The sequence below is a fragment of the Mobula hypostoma genome, chromosome 3 (assembly GCF_963921235.1).
Source record: "Mobula hypostoma chromosome 3, sMobHyp1.1, whole genome shotgun sequence".
Lineage (NCBI taxonomy): Eukaryota > Metazoa > Chordata > Chondrichthyes > Myliobatiformes > Myliobatidae > Mobula > Mobula hypostoma.
The window spans coordinates 133,928,294-133,939,130 of record NC_086099.1 but is presented as its reverse complement, the minus strand read 5'-3'; the positions used below and the strand labels follow the sequence as shown (position 1 = coordinate 133,939,130).

At 42.8% G+C, this 10,837-nt stretch overlaps 1 protein-coding gene across 3 annotated transcripts in view; it reads left to right on the top strand.

Moving 5' to 3' along the window:
• The first annotated feature begins 589 nt into the window (after window positions 1-589).
• The window catches only part of LOC134344259 (histone deacetylase 9-like), a 695,601-nt gene continuing 685,353 nt past the window's right edge, over window positions 590-10,837 (top strand). For all 3 annotated transcript variants that reach the window (XM_063043755.1, XM_063043754.1, XM_063043751.1), the window contains exon 1: window positions 590-705. The gene's annotated coding sequence lies outside the window, so the exon portion shown is untranslated. The remainder of the gene's footprint in view (window positions 706-10,837) is intronic.

Below are 10,837 nucleotides of genomic sequence, written 5' to 3'. Positions count from 1 at the left end.
AGCAGACTCTCTATCTGTCTGAAACTGAACTACAGTCTTTGCAGCCTTGAAATCACATTTAGTTGGTTTTCGTAACCCATTTAATTTTATTTGCACACGACAAGATGGAAATATATGAGCTGAATGTAAATGTTTTTGAATGTTCAAATACTTATACAGTAATTTAATTGACACTTAATAGCGTACCCACCTGGTCCCACTGATTGTATTCACAGAATAGAACGTAAAACCTATTGCACCTAAACATGAATTAACAGGATAGATATTTATTTTAATTCGACAATGTTTACCATTTTTATATATGAATGCAGTATAAACCATGCGTGTGCAAATCAGCATTGAGAATCTGGATGCATTTCCTCTACTTAATTTTGTAACAACCCTTATCTGTCAAGTACATTACAAACACTATTTCTCAGTTGCCATGTATTTATTCTGCTGCCTGAATGTGGTACGAACAAGCCTTGTATTTATTAGACTCCTCAGGTTATTGGATTGCTATTTTTAGAAAACCCGAGCTGTGTGTTGCCACTAGTGCGGGCTCTGATCACATCTCGGTGGCAGACTGGATTTTCTAACCATTAACTATCTCTCTTCCTCATCCCGCTTCCAATGAATATGGCGGGGTAGAGTCGATCGGAGTTCGCCCAGTTTCTCGCCCAATTTCGTAAACTGGGACAGACGGGAAGAAATCGCTGCCGAAAGGTCAGTCGTTGCTCCAAAATCCAAGTAATCTTGCAGTGCTTTTGTGATCCGGAGATTAGAAGGTCGCATTCGGCTACGAGTTGGGAGTGGCAGAAGGCAAAATGTTCAAAACAGTATTACGAAGTGAGAATATTAATTGTGCACTTCTCTAGAAGTCAGTTTTCAGAAGTAGCAGGACGCTTACAGTGTATTGACTGCGTGTAACTCGCGCGGGGACAGAGGCAGGTCGCCCGCTGATCAACATATTTGCAAACTGTTGTAAAATAAGTTAAATGGACGTGAAACGACATAGTTCAGTTGAGTGAGAGAAGACTCAAGAGCGATATGCTAAGAGAATACTAATCAGTCCCCCCTCCTTGTCACCTTCACATCTCTCCCTTTTTCGTTCGCAGTCTTGCTTGCACTGAGTTAGTCTGGCGTACAGGTGGTCAGTGCATTTATTCATCAGTAGCCTCTTCTTACATTTGTCTTTCGCTGTTACTAATGCAGAGTCCATTTGCTGTAGATGCAGTTGTTACATATTTGCAGTTCATTTGGATGTAACTACCTTTACTACCCCCCATATATTGTTCCCAATGTACTTATATGATATAGTTTTCATGTAACGGAAGGCAAAAACTGACATTTCCAACAGAACTGGATTTCAGTCGGCTGGTCTAAAATTTAAGCTGCACCTCGGTAGACAACACATTAGCAAGCAGATTACCAAGCACACACTTGGCGGATTTACGTTTGTTTGCATGTTTCCTGATTATATTGCGTCTTTTGAAAAGGAGTTACGCGTTTTCGCATGTTGTTAATCTACACCCGCAACAGTTTATACAGCTATGCAGCAATCAAATAGGGGGAGATGGCTTGGGAGTGGTGGCTGGTCTCCAGATTGTCAGAATCAGAATCGGGTTTAATCATCACTGGACTATGTCTTGGAAATTTGTTGTTTTGCAGCAGCAGTTCATCATTAAAACAAAACATTAAAATTATGATAAGAGATACATGTAAACAAATAAATTAAGTAAGTAGTGCAAAAAGAGAGCAAGAAAATAGTGAGGTCGTGTAGGTGGGTTCATTGTCCATTTAGAAATCTGATGGCCTAAGGGAAGAAGCTGTGCCTGAAACACTGAGTATGTGTCTGTTCTCCTCCTTGTTGGGAGCAATGAGCGGAGGGCATGCCCTGGGTGATGGTGCTCCTTAATGACGGATGCCACATTCTTGAGGCACCATCTTTTGAAGCTGTCCTAGATGCTGGGAAGGCTAGTGCCCATGATAAAGCTGGCCCAGTTTACAACTTCCTGCAGCCTTTTCCAATCCTGTGCCGTGGTCCCTCCATACCAGGCAGTATTGCAACCAGTTAGAATGCTCTCCATGGTACACCTGTAGAACTTGTGAGAGTCTTTGATGACATGCCATATCTCCTCAAAATTCTAATGAAGTACAGCCACTATTGTGCCTTCTTTGTTACTGCATCACTATATTGGTCCCTGGATAGATCCTCAGAGATACTGACACTCAGGAACTTAAAACTACTCACCCTTTCCATTGATAATATTTGGATGAGGATCTTGTGTGTGTTTCCTTGATTTTCCCTTCCTGAACTACACAATCAGTTCCTTGGTTTTACTGATGTAGAGTGCAAGGTTGTCGTTGTGACACCACTCAACCAGCTGATCTACCTTGCTCATGTATGCCTCCTCGTCACCATTTGAAATTCTGCTAACTATGCTTGTCTCATTGGCAAATTTATAGATTCAATTTGAACTGTTCCTAGCAACACAGTCATGGATGTAGAGAAAATAGAGCAGTGGACTAAGCATGCGTCCTTGAGGTGCATCAGTGTTGATTATCAGCGAAGAGGAGATGTTATTTGCAGAGCCTGTGGTCTCCTGGTGAGGAAGTCAAGGAACCGGTTGCAGAGAGAGGTACAAAGGCCTAGGATTTGGAGGTTGTTGGTTAGAACTGAGAGTACAATTGTGTTGAATGCTGAGTTGTAATCAATAAACAGCAAACTGACATAGGTTTTGCTGGTGTCCAGGTGATCTAAGATTGAGTGAAGAGTCAGTGGGATTGCATCCACTGTAGACCTATTGTGGCGATAGGCAAATTGCAGAGGGTCCATGCCATGCTTAGGCAGGAGTTGATTCTGGCCATGACCGAGCTCTCAAAGCATTTCATCACAGTGATGTGAGTCCAACTTGGCAATAGTTGTTGAGGCAGCTCACCCATCTCTTCTTGGGCACTGGTATGATTGTCACCCTTATGAAGCAGGTGGGAAACTCTGACTGCAGCATTGAGAGATTGACAAGTCCTTGAACACTCCCACCATTTGGTTGGCACAGGTTTTCAGAGCCCTACTAGGTACACCATTGGGGTCTGAAGCCTTGCAATGGTCCACCCCCTTTCTTGAAAGAGGTTCTGAAGTTAGCCTCCATGACAAGATGGTGCCGGTGAACCATGGTGATGTTCTGCAGACCTCTTTTGAATTACTCACAGTGCAATCTGTAGCATTTATTTTCCCTTCAAGCAATGTACTTTTAAATCAAATTAATGATCTACAGTTTCATGATCTTCTGAAGATCTCTGCAGACTTAACCTCAAGTGGCGAAGGCTCGTTGCCATAGTTGGAAGCAAGGTGGAGTGGGGGGGGGGTACTCAAAGCCAAGGTGAAACACAGAGAGATGAGACCCCCTCTACCCAGCATCTTGCAAGCAAATGTGCAGTTGCTGAAGAATAAAATTGATGACCCGAGGGCAAGATTGCTGTATCAGAAGGAAATGAGACATTGGTGTGTTCTATTTTTGACTGAGACATGGCTTAATCCCAGCGCACCAGACAGAGGGATCAGACCTGAAGGCTTCTCGATTCATAGGATGGACCGAGCTACTGATTTGTAAAAAACTAAAGGTGGAAGTTTGTGCTGCATTATCAACTCTCGGTGGTGCACTGATGTGGCGGTTTTGTCAAACTCATATTCCCCCAACCATGAACAACTAACAATCAAATGCTGTCCGTTCTATTTACCTAGGGAGTTCTCCTCCATAATCCTGACAGCAGCTTACATACCACCAGTGGCCGACTATAATCAAGTGCTTGGATACCATCTCCAAACAAGAAACAGTGCATCCCCACACAATTCAAGTCATATTCAGGGACTTCAACCGGGCTTCTTTGCAGAAAACCCCACCCAGTCACTATCAGCATATAACATGTAGCACCAGAGGTTCCAATACACTAGATCACCTACTAACTAGATCACCTAAGGAATGCCTACTGTTCTATGCCTAGACTATTTTGATTCTCCTTCTCCGACTTGCATACACACAGATGCTAAAGAGCAAAGTTCCAGAGGTTAGAAAAACAAAGAGGTGGTTGTGGGAGGCAGAGGAGTGGCTACTGGATTGATTCGAGTCAGTGGACCGGACCATATTCAAGGACTCACCTGAATAAATAAACAATGTTTGTAACAGACTTTATTAGAACAGTTGTGGATGAGAGTGTCCCCATTAAATCATTCAGAGTCTTCCCTAACCAGAAGTTGTGAATGAACCGTGAGACCTACAATCTGCTGAGGGCAAATTCAGAGGCATTCAAGTCCATTGACCAACAAAGTAATACAGGGAGGGAGGGGAAGATGGCAGCACGATGCAGCTCGCAGTGGCCACTCCGGTGGTGATGTCTGTTATTTGTCAAGTAGGGTGCCGTGCACAATCCTGATTTGATGGAGACGGACGTGAGAGCATGGAGGAACATCTGGTGAAACTTCTGAAATGCCTGCTTCGCTGCTGCTGCTACTGTGTGGTCCAGAATCTCCGAGGGGAAGGCCCCGAGTCCTCGACTTTGCTTGTTGCTCAGCGGCCAGGGCAGGGTCGAAGTGCTCAGCAGAGGATGGTGCTTGGAGAGGCTGGTCAGAGGCTCGAAGTTTTCGGACAGACTCAGGGTGCTTCCAATGGTGCTGCATCGGCAAGTTGTCGCCGCTTGGAGGTTTATGGTGGGGAGAGTTTTACCCTTCTGCCGCCTGCTGGAGATGATGAGGCTATCGGGACTTTGAGACTTTTTTTTTACTGTGCCCATGGTCTGCTCTTTATCAAATTATTGTATTGCTTTGCACTGGTGTAACTATATTTTATAATTATGTGGTTTTGTAAGTTTTAGCCTTGGTTTGTCCTGTGTTTTCTTGTGATATCATTCTGGAGGAACATTGTATCATTTTTTAATGCATATATTTCTAAATGACAATAAACAAGGACTGAGTGTCCTCATAATCTAATCTAAAAAAAAAGTTATAAGAGGTCCAGGAATGATGTCCAGAAATCCATCTTACAGGCAAAGTGGCAGTTCTGAACTAAACTTGAATTAATGAAGGTTGCTCTACAGTTGTGGCCGGGCATAAATACTATCACCTCTTATACAATTAAAGCCAGATGAGCTCAGTGCCTTCAGTGCTTGCTTTGACCGTCAAAACATGGAGGAACCATCACAAACCTCTGCAGCCCCTGGTGGTCCGGTCATTTTAGTCTCTGAAGCCAACATGCGAGCAAGCTTCATGAGGGTGAACCGAAGGAAAGCGTTTGTCACAAATAGGTGCTAAAGGCCCATGCTGGAGAAGGTGGCTGGAGTGCTCACTGAGATTGTTAACCTCTCGCTACCGCACTCTGAGGTACCCGCCTACTACAAGCAGACTTCACTTATTCCGAAGCCTAAGAAGGACATGGTATTCTGCCTCAAAGACTATCATCCACAGTGATGAGGTGGTTTGGGAGGTTGATGATGAAACAGATCAACACCTGCCTGAGAAGCGACTTGGATCCGCTGCAGTTTGCCTACCGGAACAGCAGGTCCACAGCAAAAGCCATCTCATTGGCTCTTCACTCAACACTGGACCATCTGGACAGCAAAGATGCATAACCAGGATGCTTTTTACTGACTACAGTTTGGCATTCAATACCATCACCCCCTCAAAAGTAATTGATAAGCTTCAAAACCTCAGCCTCAATAGCTCCTTGTGCAATTGGATCCTCGATTTCCTCACTTGCAGCCCCAATCAGTTTGGATAGGCAATAACATCTCTTCCACAATCTCCATCAGCACAGGTACACCACAAGGCTATGTCTTAGCCCCCTGCTCTACTCACTTTACACTTATGACTGTGCGGCTAAGCACATTCCAATGCCGTATTTAAGTTACTTGATGACACCACTGAATCAAAGATGGTGACTGATCAGCATATAGGAGGGAGATTGAAAATCTGGCTCAGTGATGCCACAACAACCACCTTATAGTCAATGTCAGCAAGAACAAGGAACTGATTCTTGACATGAGGATGAGGAAACCAGAGGCCCACGAGCGAGTCCTCATCAGAGGATCAGAGGTGGAGAGGATAAACAACTTTAAATTCCTTGGTGTTACCATTTTGGAGGACTTGTCTTGGGCCCAGCATATAAGAGCAGTCATGAAGAATGCATGGCAGTGCCTCTGCTTCCTTAGAAGATCGCAGAGATTCGACATGACATCTAAAACTTTGACAAACTTCAGTAAATTTGTGGTGGAAAGTAGAGTGACAGGCTGCACCACAGCCTGGTATGGAAATACCAATGTCCTTGAATGGAAAATCCTACAAAAAGTAGTGGATACAGCCCAGACCATCACGGGTAAAACTCTCTCCACTATTGAGCACATCTACATGGTGCGCTGTCACAGGAAAGCAGCATCCATCTTCAGGGACCCCTCACAACACAGGTCGTGCTCTCTTTTCACTGCTGCCATCAGGAAGAAGGTACAGGAGCCTCAGGACTCACAACTCTCGGTTCAGGAGCAGTTATTATCACCCAATCATCAGGCTCTTGAATCAAAGAGGATAACTTCACTCAACTTCACTTGCCCCATCATTGAAATGTTCCCACAGCCTATGGACTCACTTTCAAGGACTCTTTCTCTCATGTTCTCGGCATTCATTGTTTATTTATTTAATATTATTATTTCTTTCTTTTTGTATTGCATAGTTTGTTGTCCTTTGCACAGTGCTTAAACGCCCAAGTTGGTGCGGTGTTTCATTGATTTATGGATTTATTAAGTATGCCTGCAAGAAAATGATCTTGGGGTTGTGTATGGTGACATATATGTACTGTGATAATAAATTTACTTTGACCTTTGACAGAGATGACAGGGTCACTGGATGCTGAGTACATTTGTGCAGGTGTAGTTTTATTCTCCCTTTCAAAGCATGCATAAAAGGCATTGAGCTAATCTGGGAGTGAAGCATCACAGCTATTCATGATGTTAGGTTTCACCTAGCCTACACACCCTGCCAGAGTGGATGTGCGTCCCATTTCATCTCTAACTTCCATCAGAATTCTTTTTCCGTTATTAAAATTGCCTTCGTAGTTTGTACCTGGACTTCTTATATAGTTCTGGATCGCCAGTCTCGAATGCCACAGATCTAGCCATCAGCAGATTATGAATCTCAAGGTTTATGCGCGGCTTTTGGTTTGGGTATGTCTGGTATGTTCTCAAAGGCACACATTCATCCACACAGGTCTGTGACAACAGATTCAGAGATGAGTCCCTGTATATTGTCCGGTCCAATGACTCAAAGCAGTCCTGTAAGCACTCCCCTGCCTTCCTTGACCATGCTTTCTTGGTCCTTACCACTGGTGATTAAGAATGCTACTGTGATTGAAAGATGTTTAAAGAAGATTCATTTGATTGTTATAAGTAAAGGGATGTTAAGCACTGAAATATGAATATAAAATATAATTAACATACACTTTGAAGATTCTTTTCCAAAGATTTAGACAAAATTTGCATTCATTTAAATTGTGGTGTGTCATGGCGAAGAAGAATTCATTTAAATGAGAGTTGATAGGCATTGAGGGCCAAATGTTGGCTTAAGGATGAAAAGCAGAGGTGACAAAATTAGAGAATGATGGATGATAAAGGATATTGAAAGTTTGATCTGGAGAAAGCAGAAACTTGGCAATATGAAACTGAGATCAAGAGAGTCTACTGAGGAATATAACTGGTGAAGAAAAAAACTTAAGGAAGAAATTAGGAGGGAAAGTGGGACAAAAATATCATCAGCAAATATGATTAAAGAGAATTGTAAAATTTTCTAGAATATAGAACAGTACACCACTGGACAGACTATTTGGCCTATGAAGTTGTGCCAGTCTTGATGCAAACTTATATTAAATGCCCTCTTTCTGTTGATCGCCATATTCCCTTCATGGTCATGTGTCTATCTAAAAACCTCTTAAACTTCACCAAACTGGCTGATTCCATTATTACTCTGTCGCCCATTCCAGGCATCTACCCACACCCCTTCATGTAAAAAACCTGCCCTCATGTTGCCTTTATATTTCCCCTTTCTAACCTGTGAAAGCAGGTATTTGACTTTTATGCCCTGGGGACAAGATTCCAACTCTCTGCTCTGTCTATGCTTCTCATAATTTTAAAAGCCTCTTTCAGGTCTCCCCTCAGCTCCGATGCCGTAAGCAGAACAACCCAAGTTGACAAGTTGTCCCAAATTGAACAACTTGTCTTTATAGCTAATGGCCTCTAATCCAGGCAGATTCATGATAGACCTCTTCAGCACGTTTTTCATGCTCAACACATCTTTCCTATAATGGAATACTCTCAAGAGTGGTCAAACTAAAGTTTTATCTTGTTGAAGCATGACTTTCTTATTCTTATATTCAACACCCCTACCAATGAAAGAAAGCCTTCTTTATCACCTTTTCCACTTATGTAGCTATTTTCGGCTACCTATTGATCTGGACCCTAAGGTCACTCTGTACTTCAATACAATGATGATGCTGAAGATAAATTGTATACTTTCTCCTTCCATTTGACCTCCCAAAGTGCAAAACCTCAGAACTTATCCAAATTAAACTCCATAAATTCTGTAAGTATATTAGAAGCAAAAGGGTAGCCAGGGAGTGTGTGGATTCCCTTAGGGATCAAAGTGGTAATCCATGTCTGGAGCCAGGTGATCTGGGCAGGGGCCTAAATGAATACTTCTTATCTGTATTAACCAAGAGAAAGGACATGGAAGATGGTACATTCAGGGAGCAATAAATGGATAATCTTCAACAGGCTAGTATTAAGAAGGAGGAAGTGTTAGACCTGTCATAATTAGTTGTTGATAAGTTTCCAAAGCTGGATGAAATCTATCTTAGTTTGCAATGGGAAGCAAGGAAGGAGATTGCTTGGATCCTGATGAAGAAGGGATAAGACAAACAACTGAACGTTGGTGAGACTCATGCCAGTGATAGGAAAATTACTAGAGAAAATCCTAAGGCAGAAGACATTGTCTACATAAACTTTAAGATTCAAGATTGTTTAATTTCATTTCCAGTACACAAGTGTAAAGGAAAACAGAATAATTGTTACTCCAGATCTGATGCAGCAGTCAAGAAAAAACACAATAAGATAAAGAACCAATAATAGAATAACACAATAAATATAAATCCATAAGATAGTTTATATACATGGTTTGATTGTACGTACATAAAGTATTGCTAGGTACAGGAGAGTCTGGCTGGGCAACGAAATCTGGGCCCGGAGCAAGTCGCTGGGTGGTGTGGTCTAGGCTAGGAATGAGTCGATGGGTTGCAAAATCCGGGTCCCAATCCCTTTGCAGCAGCAGTTCCTTGGGTTCCTAGTGCAAGGTACCTTACACTGTTTAGACAATTTAAACACCAGCCAGATGGACTGAAAAGGCAGGATGTTGGTCAGGACAAGAGTTGATTTCTCTCATTCTTCGCAACAGTCATTGCCGTGGCGCTGAGGCAATGAAAACTGGCCCAGCTGCTGTGCTCCATGCCTGCTAATATGATGAACTGGTAAGTGAGGCTTTGGGCTTACTCCAGCTGCTCTGGGGTTCAGATGTGGGGGCTCATTTTTGGTTCAGAATGCTATTGTTTTCTTCAATTGTTTGCATGATTTGTATTTTTTCTCTTCCTCTTGAACATCAAGTGTTAGTCTTTTAGTTCTATTTTTTATTCTTTTTTTTCTTTAAATTGCGTTGTTTTGGATTTCTTGCTTTATGGCTACCTGTGAGCAAGCAAATCTCAAGTTCGTATCATTTATACATTCTTTGGTAATAAGTAAATGTTTTTAAAATGTCTGTGCATAAGGTGACTCTGAGTGGAAATGATAAAGTAATGTTGGTGGGTTAGTGGATGGAGAGTTGATCAGCCTTACTACTTGGGGCAAGGAACAGACTTTGAGTCTGGTGGTCCTGGCTTTGATGCTATGTAGCCTCCTCCCTGCGGGGAGTGGAACAATCAGTCGTTGAGCAGTCTGGGGGGAGTCTTTCAGGATATTGCTGTCTTTTTTTGGCACCTTTCTGTAGATGTATTCTTGGTGATGTTTAGATTGGTGCTGGTGATACATTGGGCCATTTTGATTGCCCATTTTAGAGCCTTCCTGTGCACCACAGTGCAGTTTCTGTACCATGCAGTGATGCAACATGTCAGGATGCTCTTTACTGCACATCTGTAGAAGGTAGTTGAGCATTGAAGTGCAAAATCCAGCTCATTTCTCAGAAACTACTCAGAAAGTAGAGCCATCCATAACCGTTCTTGATTGTGTAGGATGTGCTTGTGTGAGACGTGGACTCCCAGGAAACTGAAACTGTTTGCAGCTTCCAATAATGTGCCGCTGAAGTATGTAAAGAGAGGTGTGAGTGGTGTGAGATCTCCTGAAGCTGATAACTATCTGCTTTGTCTTGTTGACATTGAGGAAGATGGTATTTGCCTGGCACCAGTCCTTGAGCTCTTCCACCTCCTCTCTGTAGGTCATCTTATCATTGTTGGTGTTGAGCCCTACCACCGTCATGTCATTGGTAATCTTAATGTGATACCCGGGTGTTGGCTGTATGTGTGAGCAGTGTGTACAACAGGGACAGCATACAGCCTCCAGAGGGGGCACCTGTGTTTAGGATGATGGGGAAGGAGGAGCGTGAATCCTAACTACCTGAGGTCTGTTGGTTAGGAAGTCCAACACCCAGTTGCATAGAGATGTATTTAGACCAACGAGTTGGAATCTGTTCACCAAGGTCTATGAAACAATAGTGTTGAATGCTGAACTGAATTCCTGAAACAGCCTTCTGACATAAGTGTCCTTGTTTTAAGACCAT